This window comes from Falco cherrug, chromosome 8, assembly GCF_023634085.1.
Source record: "Falco cherrug isolate bFalChe1 chromosome 8, bFalChe1.pri, whole genome shotgun sequence".
Lineage (NCBI taxonomy): Eukaryota > Metazoa > Chordata > Aves > Falconiformes > Falconidae > Falco > Falco cherrug.
The window spans coordinates 36,074,383-36,088,374 of NC_073704.1; the positions used below are offsets into that span (position 1 = coordinate 36,074,383).

At 42.8% G+C, this 13,992-nt stretch overlaps 2 protein-coding genes across 25 annotated transcripts in view; one reads left to right on the forward strand and one right to left on the reverse strand.

Moving 5' to 3' along the window:
• Positions 1-1,956, reverse strand: part of ZRANB3 (zinc finger RANBP2-type containing 3) — a 51,217-nt gene extending 49,261 nt beyond the window's left edge. For 3 of the 8 annotated variants that reach the window (XM_027815083.2, XM_027815056.2, XM_027815043.2), the window contains exon 1: positions 1,144-1,373. The gene's annotated coding sequence lies outside the window, so the exon portion shown is untranslated. Of the gene's footprint in view, positions 1-1,059; positions 1,374-1,639 lie in introns of those variants that run through there. The other 5 variants (XM_055718716.1, XM_027815062.2, XM_055718714.1 and 2 more) reach the window with 3 other exon arrangements.
• A 405-nt stretch (positions 1,957-2,361) lies between these two features.
• Positions 2,362-13,992, forward strand: part of R3HDM1 (R3H domain containing 1) — an 87,695-nt gene continuing 76,064 nt past the window's right edge. For 15 of the 17 annotated variants that reach the window (XM_055718696.1, XM_055718700.1, XM_055718706.1 and 12 more), the window contains exon 1: positions 2,362-2,507. The gene's annotated coding sequence lies outside the window, so the exon portion shown is untranslated. The remainder of the gene's footprint in view (positions 2,508-13,992) is intronic. The other 2 variants (XM_055718697.1, XM_055718698.1) reach the window with 2 other exon arrangements.

The following is a 13,992-nucleotide window of genomic DNA, read 5'->3' on the forward strand; positions in this document are numbered from 1 at the left end:
AAGTTTTATAAACATATTTGTACAGTAATTATAATTTCCAGGAAGCTTTTTTAGAAAGTCCCTCAAACTTTTAAGAAAACTAGCTGTCATATGAAAAAAATTGCACTGACACTTCTTTAAATACAAGCAAGTAGACTTTCATACATGAGAGAAACAGCATCAGCAATATTTCAAAGTAATCTGCTTCTACTTCTATTATGTTCAATGAATTCACAAATGATCTGGAAAAGTAAGTAAACACCAAAGGATAAGTGCTCGTAATATAAAATAAAACTAAAAAATAAATAAATCTGGAATTCTTTGTCACTGCTGCTGCTATACTGCATTTCACTACAGACAGTTATTATTCCAGAGGTATATATTGAGACTCAACTTGCTGAGGATATTACCCTAGGTGATACGTTTCTTTATTGGAAGACTGGGTACAAGACTGATGAAAACTTCAAGGTCTAATTTTTGCAATAGCTGTTTGTCAGCACAAGCTGATACCACAATATAAACCCACTATTTATTTTTTACAGGTCACCAAGTATAGCTTTTTAATGCAGCTCAGTAGCAGATGCCTAAAACAAATGAGTATTTCCATCAAGTATTTGGTTCATAAATTTCCTCCTGATGGCCTTAACTGCTCCTTGACTGTTCAGTAAAACGTTATAGGGAATTTAAGGTTCTAAAAAAATTATAGGTCCTTGGCAGATCGATTCATCGACCATTTCTCCACCAGTAGAATAATAAAGAATTGAGAAACTACCCAAGTCATTAGAACACAGCATTTTTGAAAAAATGTTGCAAGAAAAAGCAATCAGACAGAACAAAGTACATGACAATGCTCACACAATAGTTTTTCCACAGGCCGGTGTAGCAGGCTTGAGAAAGACAGAGACCTTAACACTTGCCTAGGGGAAAATTTTTTTCTGCCTTACTCAAGTTCCTGCCCACAGCAGCGTTCCGTAGTAGCCGAACTACCCGAGCACACGCTGTGACAACCCAGCAGCCAGGGCGAACAACACTAGCGAGACCTTGTGGCACAAACATGGGCCGAGAAAAAACAGGAATCACCTGGAAGCTCGTCCCTTTACGAAGAGTGAGTCCCAATGAGGGCAACCCCCACACTACTCCCTGCACAGCCCCTCAGCGCGTTACCTCCCCGCTGCTTGGCGGGGCCAGGCCGCGCTCCCGGCCCAGCCTCCACGCGTAAGGCGGGCCGCCCCTCACAACCGTCCCCCGCCGCCGTGCGCAGCCGCAGGGAACGGGCCGGGAACAAGACCGCTCATGGGCCTGGGCAGGCGGGCCAGACCCCGCCGCGCCGCTGACGGCTCCAGCCTCCGCCACCCCGCACCTTCGCGGGCTCTCGGGCTCAAACCGCCGCCGCCCGGAAGTGACGCGGCACCTACCACGGGAGGCGGGCGGGGAGCGCAGGCACGCACTCACCCTCGTGCTTCCCGCCGCGCGCGCGCGGCGCCGCCGGGCCCGGGCCCCGTTTTTTAATTTACGTTCCCTACCAGCGCCCCCCCTCCCCCGCCTCAGGAGCGGGTTCCGCGGCACGTTCCCGTCCGGCGGGGCCTCGCACCGGCATGGTGCGCGGGGTCGAGAGCGACGGCTGAGGGAGCCGGAGGGGGAAGGGAAGCGGCGCGGTTACCTCACGGCAGGGGCCGCTCCGAGAGGGCCGGGCTTGGCCGGGAGGAGAGGGTGGCGGGCGCAGAGAAAGCGCTGAGGGCCGGGCTGAGCGAGGGGCCCGCAGGACGGGCCACCCCAGGCAGCGCTGCCGGCTGCGGAGGCTGGCTGAGGGCTGGAGCCGGGGCGAGGGGCCCGGATGACGAAAGGGTGCGCGGCGGCGCTGGGACTACAGCTCCCACCCTGCCCTGCGCCGGCCCTGCCGGGGCCGCGCGGTCTGCGTGTGCCTGCCGGGAGGGCTAGCGGGGGGCACCCGGCGGGGTTGGGGTGCTGCTGCTCGGGTCAGGCCGCACCCTAGGCGGCGGCAGGCCTGCTCGGGGGGATTACGGCCAAGGGAGGATCGCCGCTGCCGTGGGGAGGGGAGCCAAGGCCGAGGGGACGGCCGGGCTGTCATTAGCCGCGGGAGCAGTCCGTCTGCGCGCTGCCGCGCTGCTAGTGGTCGTCGGCTGCCCACAGGGGGCGGGCGTTGCGGTGCCGGTCTGTGCGTCAAGGTGGGGGTCTTATTGGTGGTCGCGGCCGTCTGTCAACGCGGCAGTGCCCTCCGATTGGCCCCTGGCTTTTGGGCGGGCTTGCGCCCGCGTAAGCACTGAGAGGCACCACTAGTCGACAGCGGCGGGGGAGGGTGCCGCGCCGCTAATTGGCCCGCGCGGCCGTAAATCATTAGCGTTCAGCGCGGCTATTGGCGGCGGGACGTGGCGGGGCGGGCCTTTTTCCCCGCCGGGGCAGCAGGAGGTACCCGGGCGGCTGTCGGGGCTGGCGATGGGGTTAAGCGCCCCTCGTGCGTGAGCCCGTCGCCGCCGCGCCGGCCCCAGCCCGCCGGCCGCGCTGCCGCGGTAAGGAGCCCGCCGCCCCGCCGGGGAAGGCGTTCCTGCGGGCGGGGCAGGGGGGGGGCGGCGGGGCCGCGCGCTCCTCTGAGGAGAGCGGGGGGAGGGGGGGCGGTCGGCCGCGCCCGCAGTGCGGAGAGCGGGGGGCAGCCGCTGAGGGAGGGCGGCCGCGCCGCCGGAGCGGGCGGGCCCGCGCGGGGGAGGGGCGCGCGCAGCGGCCGTTGGGGCCGGCGCGGCTGCGGGGCCGGCTGCACCTGCACGGCGGGGCCGGGGGTAGGGGGTCCCGGTCCGGGCGGGGAGGGCTGGTCCCGGTTCCCTTCCCTAATACAGGCAGGGCCGGCCGGCGGCGGCGCGGGGCGCGCACGCTGTGGGGCCGCCGGTCGGCCCTGGGGCTGCGCCCTCGGCCTGCGGCAGCGCTGCGCCGCCCCGGCCCGGGGTCTGGCCCGGCCGCCGTTACTTGCGGGAGGATGCCGGCCCCTGGGCGAGCGCTCCCTCAGGGCGCCGGGGGCAGGCAGCCGGCGGGCGGCTCTCGGAGCCCCTCGGGCGGCGGGCTCGGCGGGGCGAGCGTTGCTGGGGTGGGTGTTTCAGGTTTAGTCCCTCGGGCTTTAGTACTGGTTGTTTGCAAGCGTGCTGGCCTCGTGTCCCGGGTGCCTGTTCAGCCCTCTCCTGGCGTTGGCCGGTCCGAAAATCTTGCATCGTGCTGCGTGTGATAGTGTTGGAAGGGGGATGTTAATCTATTACGTTTTGTTGTTTGTGGGTTTTTTTTTTCTATCGCATGTTGGGACAATTCTGCATGTGGATATATCTAGCATGCTTTAATCCAAAGTGTAAGTAGAATCAAGAGCAAACTGTGTCACAGCCTGGTTTCTACAGCCTCTCTTAATAACGTTTTTAAATTAGTTTTCAGCACTGAGGAAGCGTTTCACTTTATGAGCGAGATAGAAAAAGAAGTGAGGCATAGCGATTTCTTACATTGAGTCTAAGAAGAATTCAAATTACTCGCGCTAAGAGATGTGTACTACTTCTGTTTTTCATAATTAAGCCTGTAGTACAAGATACACTTCAGTGGATTTGTGTGATCTCTGTAGGAAACTGGATTAGGAAGGTGATGGAAAAAAACCAAAATGAGTGATGGATACTTTGTTCAGGGTGGGCTGTTAGATAGTATAATCTACAAAAGTGTGTGGTGTTTTGGAGTCGGTTTTGAATTGTTTTAATTTTGTAATACTGATGCCATTTTTTTATTAGCTTGAAATTAGAGAGGTCATGTGTGCCTAATGTAGAATAGGGAATGTGCTGGGGCTTTTTTTCTTTTTACAGTGCCCGACACTAGCCTAACAGGCATTTAAGCATTAACTTGAAATTTTCAGCGGGGTTACTTTCTCGTGCTTTGTCTCCTAGAAGGAGTATTGTACTTGAGACTCGCTTTTTAGTTGAGTATAAGCAGAAGACATGATCACAGCAATCTTACAGTGCAGTATTTCTTGTGAATGTTAGATCAGGAATATATATTGTTGAAATGAAAGCAACAAAAATGAAGTTCTGAAACTATTTTTCAGAATGTTTTATTCAAATAATTTGCTATTCAGGAGAAAGAAATGGCAGTGGAAACGTGCTTTCTTCGACAGTCTTCCGTTTGATTTGTACAGACGATAACATTGGCAGGCAGTTAATGTTATGCATTTGTTTTACAGCAAATACTGTGATGTTGAGGGTTTGAGTATTTTGTAGCAAATCTATAATTTATAGCTTGTATTCCTGAATTTAAAAAAAAAAAAGCCCCAACGATAAAGATAACATAAAGACATTTTGCATCTTTTAGATCTTGGAAGGTGGAAAATGTAGTACTTGTAACTGCATTGCTCACTATTGTAAAATAAAAAGTGACCTAGCAAAAGTGTAGAGAGCTATCAAGATCCACTACTACTTTTCTCAGGAATAAAAATGGGTTTGACTAAATACCAGCAATTTTAAGGGGTGTGCAGTGTACTGGTTTAGGTTTGTTAGCAATTTTCCAGAAACCATTTGTTAACGATTTCGGAGGGGTGCATTACTCTAATCTGTTGCAGTGGTCCTCTGATTATATTTTATTTGTGTGTGTGTGTATGGAGGAATAAAGAAGGAAAACTTGAGGAGACAGATACTGCAACTTTCCTCTTTCTTGTCTTAAGCATAACTTTGTCCATACTTTTTTTTCTTCTTTGAACTTTTATTTTGTTTTTCATTTCTTATCAATGGATATCAAATACATATCAATGTATTTGCCTTACATCATAGTCTTACCTCATGCTACTTGCTTAAAGTTTGCCTGAAACTGCTTCAAGGTAGCCGGATGTTCTAGTTGAAGTGCTTTAGGTATACCTCTGGGTATAAAACACAAATACCATGGTTTTGTGTTTTATTCAGTTGGAGGGTGGTGCTGTCAGTTTGCTCCAGTAGCCTAGGTTCAAGTTTGTATATCTTTGGATCACTATTTTCATACACTTACTTCCCCCCCGGACTTAATTTGGCTAAGAAAGGTAGCGGCACATCTTTTAAAATAGGATCGTAGTTGTAAATTTTCAAGGTACTTGTATTATAGGATTTTAAAAGTAATGGATACAGTTGCATTTTTTTTGACTCTTCAGGGAAAATGAGACTTTTGACAGCATGTTGATAAAGAGTAGGTTGCCAAATAATGGGAATGGAGTAATACAAACTTTGAATTGGCTGCAATGTAGCATACATACAATTTTTAAAAACCTTTTAATATATGTTGACAACATTGTTCAATTTTGATGAACTAGACAACTCTATGTTGTAACTTTAACCAGCATAAAAACAGCAACAGCTTTGGATGTCCTGAGTAGCAATAGCCAATAAGTTTACTGTTAAAGTGCATAGATTCTGAAATTTTCCCACATACTCTTAATTCTTCTTATTTCATAGATAGGAAAGTTAAGCAATAGCCAGTAAATACAAAATACTGTAATTCGTGGGTGTGACATCTAAGGAGCTTTCACAGAAGTGGTAGAGTATTCTGTAATCCTGGCACCACTAGGCTGGAAGGACTGCAGGAGCTTTGGGATTTGGGAGCCCGGTTGAGCTTTTAGAGGCAGTTTTCCGATGTACATTCCACCTAGTAATGGCTAGATAGGGATGACCCAGGGGCTTTTGTGAAATGCTGCATTCCAAATTGAGCCTTTTAGTGATGGAAAGATGAGTCGTTCTGCAATGCAAGACCTGAATAATAAGGTCATTCACACGTACTCTCTAGGCAAGAAGAATCTATGTGAATGCTTTAACATGGTGCTTACTCTGGATGATAGCTAGCATCTATGCAAGCCCATTAAAGTAGGGTTTATGTGTTTCTTTGTTGGCTTTTCTTTGAGATGAGAGACTGATGTGCTGTAAAACAATGTTAAGAGATTTTTGAAAGCATTATTGGAAAGCTCTATTTCTAGGAAATCATAAATCGGCAACAGATTATGTTTAAATTTTGTTGGGAAAATCGTACTTTCAGCCTGCTTATAATCTTATTTTGATTTTTCAGCCTGCTTATAATCTTATTTTGATTTTTCAGCCTGCTTATAATCTTATTTTGATTTCATAACTTGAAGGAGTGCTTTAGAAAGGGAATAATGTCTGAAACCAGATTTATTGAAATTCAGCAGCCTTAATTATGGAACAGCCTCCACTGCTACTCTTGTGCATGTTAGTCTCCTACAGTTTAATGTATGTATTATGAGAATTCTGTCAACTTGTCACTGAATGACATGAAGTCTTCTACAATAGTTAGAGTGAAGTTTCTAAGAGTATTATATTTTGCTATTGTATGTTTATATCCAGGCTGCTGAAGCAAATTGTGTATTTGAAGAGCATGGCGGTAGTATGCTTATTCTATTCTTTATCTTGGACCATTAGAAAGGAATGGGGTATTACCTCTCTGCAGCCATTGGTTCCTGCATAAACGTTTATATACTGCGTTGTTCAACTGTCTCGGTTCATCTGCACTTAAGTTTTTCTGTTCCTTTATTGCTTTCCCAATAACAATTCTTGTTACTCTTCAATCTGTAACTCAAAAATCTGTGTATAAAATGGAATTCTGTCCTTTATTTAACACTCTCAAGTCTCTCATCTGCCACCTCCACAGGTTTATTTGTTATGAAGTTTATACTGCCACTTATGAAAGGTCTTTGTCCAGTCACTTGTATAGAATGGTCTGAAGGCTGAAGCTTGTCAGGACAAACATCTTAAATATCATTAAAGCTATGGCTAAATAGTATGGCATAGATGCTCCTTCATTTTGAAAGCGTAGTTTTGGATAACTTATGTTACCAGGTCAAAAAATACCCTCTAAAAGGCATAAATGTAGAAGGTGTCATTGCTGGATTTGGTTTAGCTGACCATTCTTAGCAAAGATTTGGTGCTAAGTTTTGCATTTTTCTAAAAAAATGTTCTGTATGATTGGCTAGCAGTTAACCTACTGGAATTGTTTTGAAGAAGTATGTTCGCAGCGAAGTGAGGTGTAATAGCTTTCTGTTAGTGTCCAACTAAACCATTTAACTCCTTGCAAATATCTGCCTTTGTGAAAGAGGCCATCAGACTGATGTATCCTTAGCTTTTCGTTCATACCTTCTGTTACCTCCTCTGATCTGTTAAATGAGATGTTACTGTGAGGAGTTTCTGGACATTTTACTTTCAGCTGTAAGGTATAGGTCTTTTATTCTATCAAAATGAAACATATAGGGAGGCTCACAGGAGCAGTTTAACTGGCAGATGGAGGAAATGATGACTGGAAGTGAGATCACTGACTTCTTTAGTGCAGCTGAATCTAGAGAAGGCTGTTGGTGTGCAGCTGGTGAGTGAAGTTTGAACTAATTCGAGTGCTTCTGCCAACAGCAGATTGAGGAGTGTTCTCACAGTCCTTTTTTGATGTCAGAGCTTTGGGCATAAAAACTTCCTGCTGGCGGTGAGTAGCTGGGAGCGCTTACATCATTGACTGGAATGCTGGATCCACAAGAAGATTTCCATCTGCTTTCATATTCTAAGTGAGCTCAGAAGAATTTTGGTATGTTCATGTGGAGATACAGTAGGAGTTTTGAGAGGCATTGGAAAATTGCTGACCCTTATAACTTAGGCTTTGATGAAATGTTCAGTCTTTGTGACTAAATGATGCGGTAGCAAAATCAGTAAATCAGTTTGTGGGGATTTCTTGTCCATGTTATTACAGTGTGATTTGGAGCATTCCAACAGAAGGTACTGTAAAAAGCCCATTTCCTTTTTAAAGCATTGTAAATGGCTCTATCATTTGGGTGAAGAGCTACATTTCATGTTCAATGTGTTCTTTAGGTGTTTAAAGAGTAAAACTTGCAGCCAGGATTAAATTCTCTTTTTTTCTTCTTTCTTTTATAATCTATTACATAACTTAAAGGAAGAACTGAACCCTTGCCAGTTTCTGTCTTCCCTTAAAAGTAGTTTGATTGGTTAGCATAGCTACATAGAGTGTCAGTACCTAAGGGACTCAAAATAAAACTTGGCTTGTCTTTATGACTTGATGCATCCTTATCCTTCTTACACTTCAGAGGCCAGACTATTCCTGAACAAGAACTCTTGCCTAATGGCTTTCCAAGGGAAAATGACTGATTTTCCTGTGTTTACTGACTGTTGCATATACTTCAGTGGAAGAAACTGTGATAAAACATGTAATTGGAAACTCACCGTATCTGCTGATGGCAGTTCTATTGTTACAATTGGCAATAATGAGTCTCTGATTTTTACTTGCAATGAAGAGTACAAATTATTAGTCCTCTAGTTCAGGTGTGGTGGTTTGTTTTTTTCTTTTAAACACATCAAAGTGATCTTTAACCTATTTTCATTGCAAATAATACCTTAAAAGGATCCTAGACACGTGTTTCACTGCACATTGCATTATTGTCATAGAAGAATAAACTATTGTTTCAAGGGTTTAAAGCTGTGCCGCAAGCCTGTACCAGTACTGCTCTGAGGTGTCATCCTTATGGTATGGATTGAGAGGAGGAAGAGGACATGCAAAGCTATTAAGTGACTTCATGGAGGCTGTCATAGGAATACTAATGGCTTCTGGTTAGACTTGTGGTCTAGTAAATGGGTATGAATCTTTCATACAAACTATTGTGTTGATTTATAAAAACACTATGATTTTCATCCTAATGCATTGTGTGGTAGCGCTACACAGGTCCTGTTTGCCTCTCTGTTAATGGCTTCTGGAGAGGAACACCTATATTTATGTGGACATTCTTGTTACTAGGAGAAGCAACTTAGTCCAGACAGAGCTTAGCTAGTAATGATTTAAATACAGAGGGGCCCTCGTACATTGTAACAAGTAATACCATATTTTGACTAAGATTTCTGAGCTTTGAATGGTACCTTCAGACTAAATTCTTAAAGCAGTAATATGAACAGAATAAATGGTGTTACTGGGTGAGCCCAATTACTGCAGTGTATAATGCTCGAACAGTTGGCTGTTCATCATTAGGTGTGATGACATCCTATTAGTTGCTAATCTTGTCTTTACTGACACTGTGAAGTTTAATTTGAAAAGAGTGAAGGGCAGTAGTCCTTATTAAGACTTGCATATCAAAACAATAGTGAAAGCTGTCCCAGCTCTGAATGCAATCAGCTTTTTATGTGGCCTTTTCTGTTGAAATATTGGGACAATGTTAGAAACTGGAATTGTGTGTCAATCTTGCTTGGTTCATAGCAGTGTGAAGGCTTAAAATTACAATGTTTCATAAAGATCAAGAAATGTAAATGTGTAGGTATTCTCTCAGTGTCTCTTTTTCTTGTCCTGTCTTCCAGTATGCAATGGAATATAGACTAATTTTAAGCAGGAAACGGTTTAGCCCATTTTTAATGTGGAATAATTGGGGGTGGGAGACCTTGAAAAGATTTTTCAGCTCTGATCAGACAATGTGTGAATTCAGGCATGTTTTAGATCAATGGTGACAACTCTAAAGCCGGTTGCAAGAGTGATCTTGATGGGCTTCTTACCTGTCCGGCTAAGTGTCTTGTCTCCCCATGCTGCTCCAGAAAGACAGCAGTCTCCTGTAGATCTCTGTCATACCTGCCTGCACTAGATGTCTGTATCTGGGCAGCTGACTAGTTATAAGACATTCAGCTTTAATACCACTCATAACTTATTAACCTTGGGACTCTTATGTTTGCAGTATCAGTAGTTGTTTTCTGCATCCATGTTTTATTCATGTTTTCATATTCTGCAGTTACATCATTACAATGGCAGTGATTCTAAAACTTTTAAACCATGTTTAAATTCATAATGCTATATTTAGGTTAAATGTAGGCATGACTGCTATGAGGAAGATGGATTCTGTCACACGTTTGATGTTGTAAGATAAACTACAGAAAATGTTGGAGGACATAACATTGATTTTAAACTATTCTTTGAATTTTTTAGAGACAAAGTAAGTAGCCTTTCTCTGGTTTCTTTGAATTTTAAGGAAAAATTCTTGCTGATCCTAAGACTGCTTCTTACCAGGCTAATTGAAAGTGAAGTTGGATGAACAGAAAATTTTCAGTTGGTTCGTGCTGAATCTAGGCCATCCAGGTACTCTGGTATTGAATAGCAGTAATTACCAGTAAAATAATGGAATGTTTTAGACAAGTATGCAACTTTAATGCACGGATGTGCCTGAAGACTGAAAGGAGAGAGTTTGTGGGTCATTTAGTCCAGTCCCTTCTTATTACAGGAAATAATCTTTTCATAGCTGTGTCAAACTTTAGATCTTGATGTTAATTCAGTTACTAGCTGTCTTCTTTCCTGCTGACTAGTGTTGTGAAACCTGGTGTTCTGTGATGTCTCCCGGCCTGCAGCCTGGCTGACTCTGGCAATCTTACAGACAGATGGTTTAGTGGCAACATTTTTTGCTAGGTTAAGTAGCTCTTCTGTCCACCTGTTGCGTATTACAGCCACATGTGCCGTCTACTAGAGAACTGTCCTGTTCAGTGTGTGTTTTGACTAAACTAGATGGTCTTTTTCAGCCTCTTCTGCTACCTTGTTTTTAGAATGAAGTTATGTTTTCCATACAAGTTTCTATCAGTGCAAATACCATCTTCTATAGAAGATCCCACCAGGGCTTTATCAGAATGGCATTTATGCTTCTGTAGCTTTTCTGAGAATAACTTGAATGGTAGGTATATCTTAGTGCATTTACTTTTTTCAGGGCTACATTGCATGGTGAGTTTAGTCACAGAATCAATACTCATCTTAGGATTGGTTAACTATTTGTCTTCGATCATGCTGTTTGACTACTTGGTTTAAGAATTTCTGTCATTGGCTACGGTCAGTACTGTTACCAATATCCTTAAGATCATCTTTTTGCCTGTGCTGGTGGTATTTCCCACTGTTTTGTGATCCAGAACTCTTAACATTAACATTTCATGTAGAAGGACTGAAATTAAACAAACCTCCATTGCTGACTCCCATGCCCTTTTTCCCCTCACTGCTTTACCCATTTGTCTCCTCTCTTAATCTACTTCTTGTTATAATACCTTTTTTTAATAGGCTTTCTAATTATTAAAATAACTTCTGTTAATCTCCATTGTCTCTAAGTTTATTATATGTAATACTACATACAATTCAAATAGATTAGGCCTACTCCATTTATTTTTCCTAAGAAATACTGTTTTATTAAGTAGAGCTGTTTGGCACAATCTGTTATGTGTGTTTTTCTGTCAACTCATTTTCCATTGACTTTGGTGCCTTTGATACATTCTGTTATTTAAAATTTGTTCAAAAGCCAGGCATACCATTATTTTTTCCTTATGTTTAGTTCTGTGTTTGTCATTTGAACATCCAATGATACCGTAATGTATTTTGTACTGTTGCAAGAAAAAATTCTGCTTTGGGGCTTCTGATCTGATGAGATAGTTCTTCTAATTTTCTGTAGTTAGTGGGTATGCTGTCTTCAGCATTTACATTGTGGATCTTGTTTTTCCTTTGAATGTACTCTTTCAATTTCAGATGTGCTGTAGTGGCTTACTTGTGTTCTTGGTCTTTTTCTATTTATATGGATAACCAACTTTTTGTTAGCAAGTTCTGACTCAGGCTGGTAACTTGTGTTTCTGACTTCCAAGGCTTACCTTTTGGTTGGTCAGTTTGTTTTGGGGTGGGAAGTGGGGTTGGTGAGTTACTTGTTTGTTTTGTTCTTCCTCTGCATTTAATCATCCAGATAAATTTCTGGTTATTCTTTTTAAAGGGCTCTCCTCCGTTCCCAGCCTCTTTTTTTCTCTGCCTTAGGGAATATGTAGTGAGGTTAAGTTTTATAGGTATTTTAGAGAAAATTCCTGAATTAATCTACACGCGTAACATTGTTAAACACTATATAAAATGCATCAGTATCTTTTAATATACGTTATTGTAACTGTATATTGTATATCTGCATAAGGAAATGATACATCAAGGACAGCCTGCTTATCCTCAATCCCTGGATTGTTGTAGCCTGAAGCTATATTAAAGTCCCTGTCCTGGTTTGGCTGTAAAGTAAAGCCTTTTGCTCAGAGAAATGTAGGATTCTAATAATTATTAAGAGCTATTTTATTAATAATCCTTTAATTGAATATTCTGACTATGAATAAGTGTTGTAAGGATTGATTTATTCAGTGATAGAGCAGTGTTAAAGTTTGCTGTCTCTTTTCCTTATCCCATGTTTGGTATCACAGAGAATGACTAGTGCTAACCACCTCTTCTTGTCATACTTCCCGAGTATGTTAGGCAAAGTGTAATGTAGATTGTAAGTAAACACTCTTAAAATGTGGACAAACGTGATTTCCAGCAAGATTTTCTTCCCTTTTCTTTTAAGGTTTCAAAACCTTTCTGCCCCGAGACTTGGGTGTATAAGCCTGTGTTCAGCTAGGGAAAGGTGCAATTTGTATTTGCATTTTGTGGGTAGGTTTGGGGGTTTTTTTCTGAACAAATTTGCAATGGCTTGGTCATGCAATCTTTGAGGTATTTTTGAAAATGACAGTGATGCTTATTTTTCATTTACCCTCATGCCCTTATACTTGCCTCTAAACTAGTTTTCCAGAAAACTTTTCAAATGCATTCACTGAGTTCTAGTGCACTATATGAGTGTTTTATCTAAACTTTTAAGTTTATATTTATATATATGAAGAAATCCTTCAGAATATAAACTTACTGGTGGCAGTATTTTTCCTATGTTTGTACTTGTTTTAATTAAAAAAATCCATCATGCTATAAAATAAATCTTCATTAAGTTTCCTTTTTCTTCTTCCACTTTAAGGAGAGATATAGTATTTGATCCTGGTAAGCTTCTTGAATGGGTAGCCTCTTGTTCTGGTGATTATACCATGGAAGAGGAGGATATGCCATCACAAAAAAGTTGGTACTTGGTGTAAATGTTAGCATTGCTTCCTTGACTGAACCCTCTACTTAAGAAGATGAAACGTCTTTGCAAGGTATGTGTACCAAGGTGGTAGAAGGTGATGTTGCATGTTTTTTTCAGTTGGAGAAAGGAAGAATCACCTCTGCCTCCCTCCTGCTTGGGTCCAGACAATTAAGCTGCTGTTCTGATGATGATCTGCTTTCAGAAGTGTTCGTTAGGAAGCAGAAAGATGCTGATTTTACTCAACTTTCCTTTGTTACCAGGATTTTCAGTTCAGAGATACAAAATCATGCTTGAACAGCTTTTTGATGAGGCCATCATATTAGTGAGACAATTGTCTTCTGACCTCCCTCTGACCAGAAAGTTGAACAAAAGAATTTACAAGATTCAACTGCAATGCGGGGAGCTGCTCAGCACTGGATCTTAAACCCATTTAGACTGAAGCTGCTGCAGAGGATGGTAGCTCATTTATAAACAATGCAGGAAGACTAGCTGTAAAAATGAGATACTTTAATCTTCTGTGAGTTAGATTGTCTCCACTGAATATTATTCTTGAATTGTGGATTCCACAGAAAACTGATTTAGCTATAACCTAATTCAAAAAGCTTTGCTGACATGGAAGACTTTGCAGGTAAAACCTGACCAGATGTCAGCTTATTGTTGTGACTTCACTGGATGGATTTCAGTTTAAAAACTAGTTCTAGGTGTCTCTGGGGTATTCAGATCTGTACAGCTGTCACACACGATAAGACAGTTTTACATATAACTTGTTCCAGGGCTTGTCCTGAAATGAATGCATGCTACTTGAAAATCAGCTAAACTGAAACAATTGCACTTAGCAAATCATAGAATCATTTAGACTAGAAAGGAACTTTAACATCATAGAGTCCAACCATTAACCTAGCACTCCCAAGTCGACCAGTAAACCATGTTCCTAAGCACTGCATCTACACTTATAAATGTCTCCAGGAATGGTGACTCAACTACTTCCCTGAGCAGCCTGTTCGAGTGCTTGACAACCCTTTTTGGGAAGAATTTTTTCCTAACGTCCAATCTAAACCTCCCAGGGTACAACTTCAGGCCATTTCCTCTTGTCATATTGCTTGTTACTT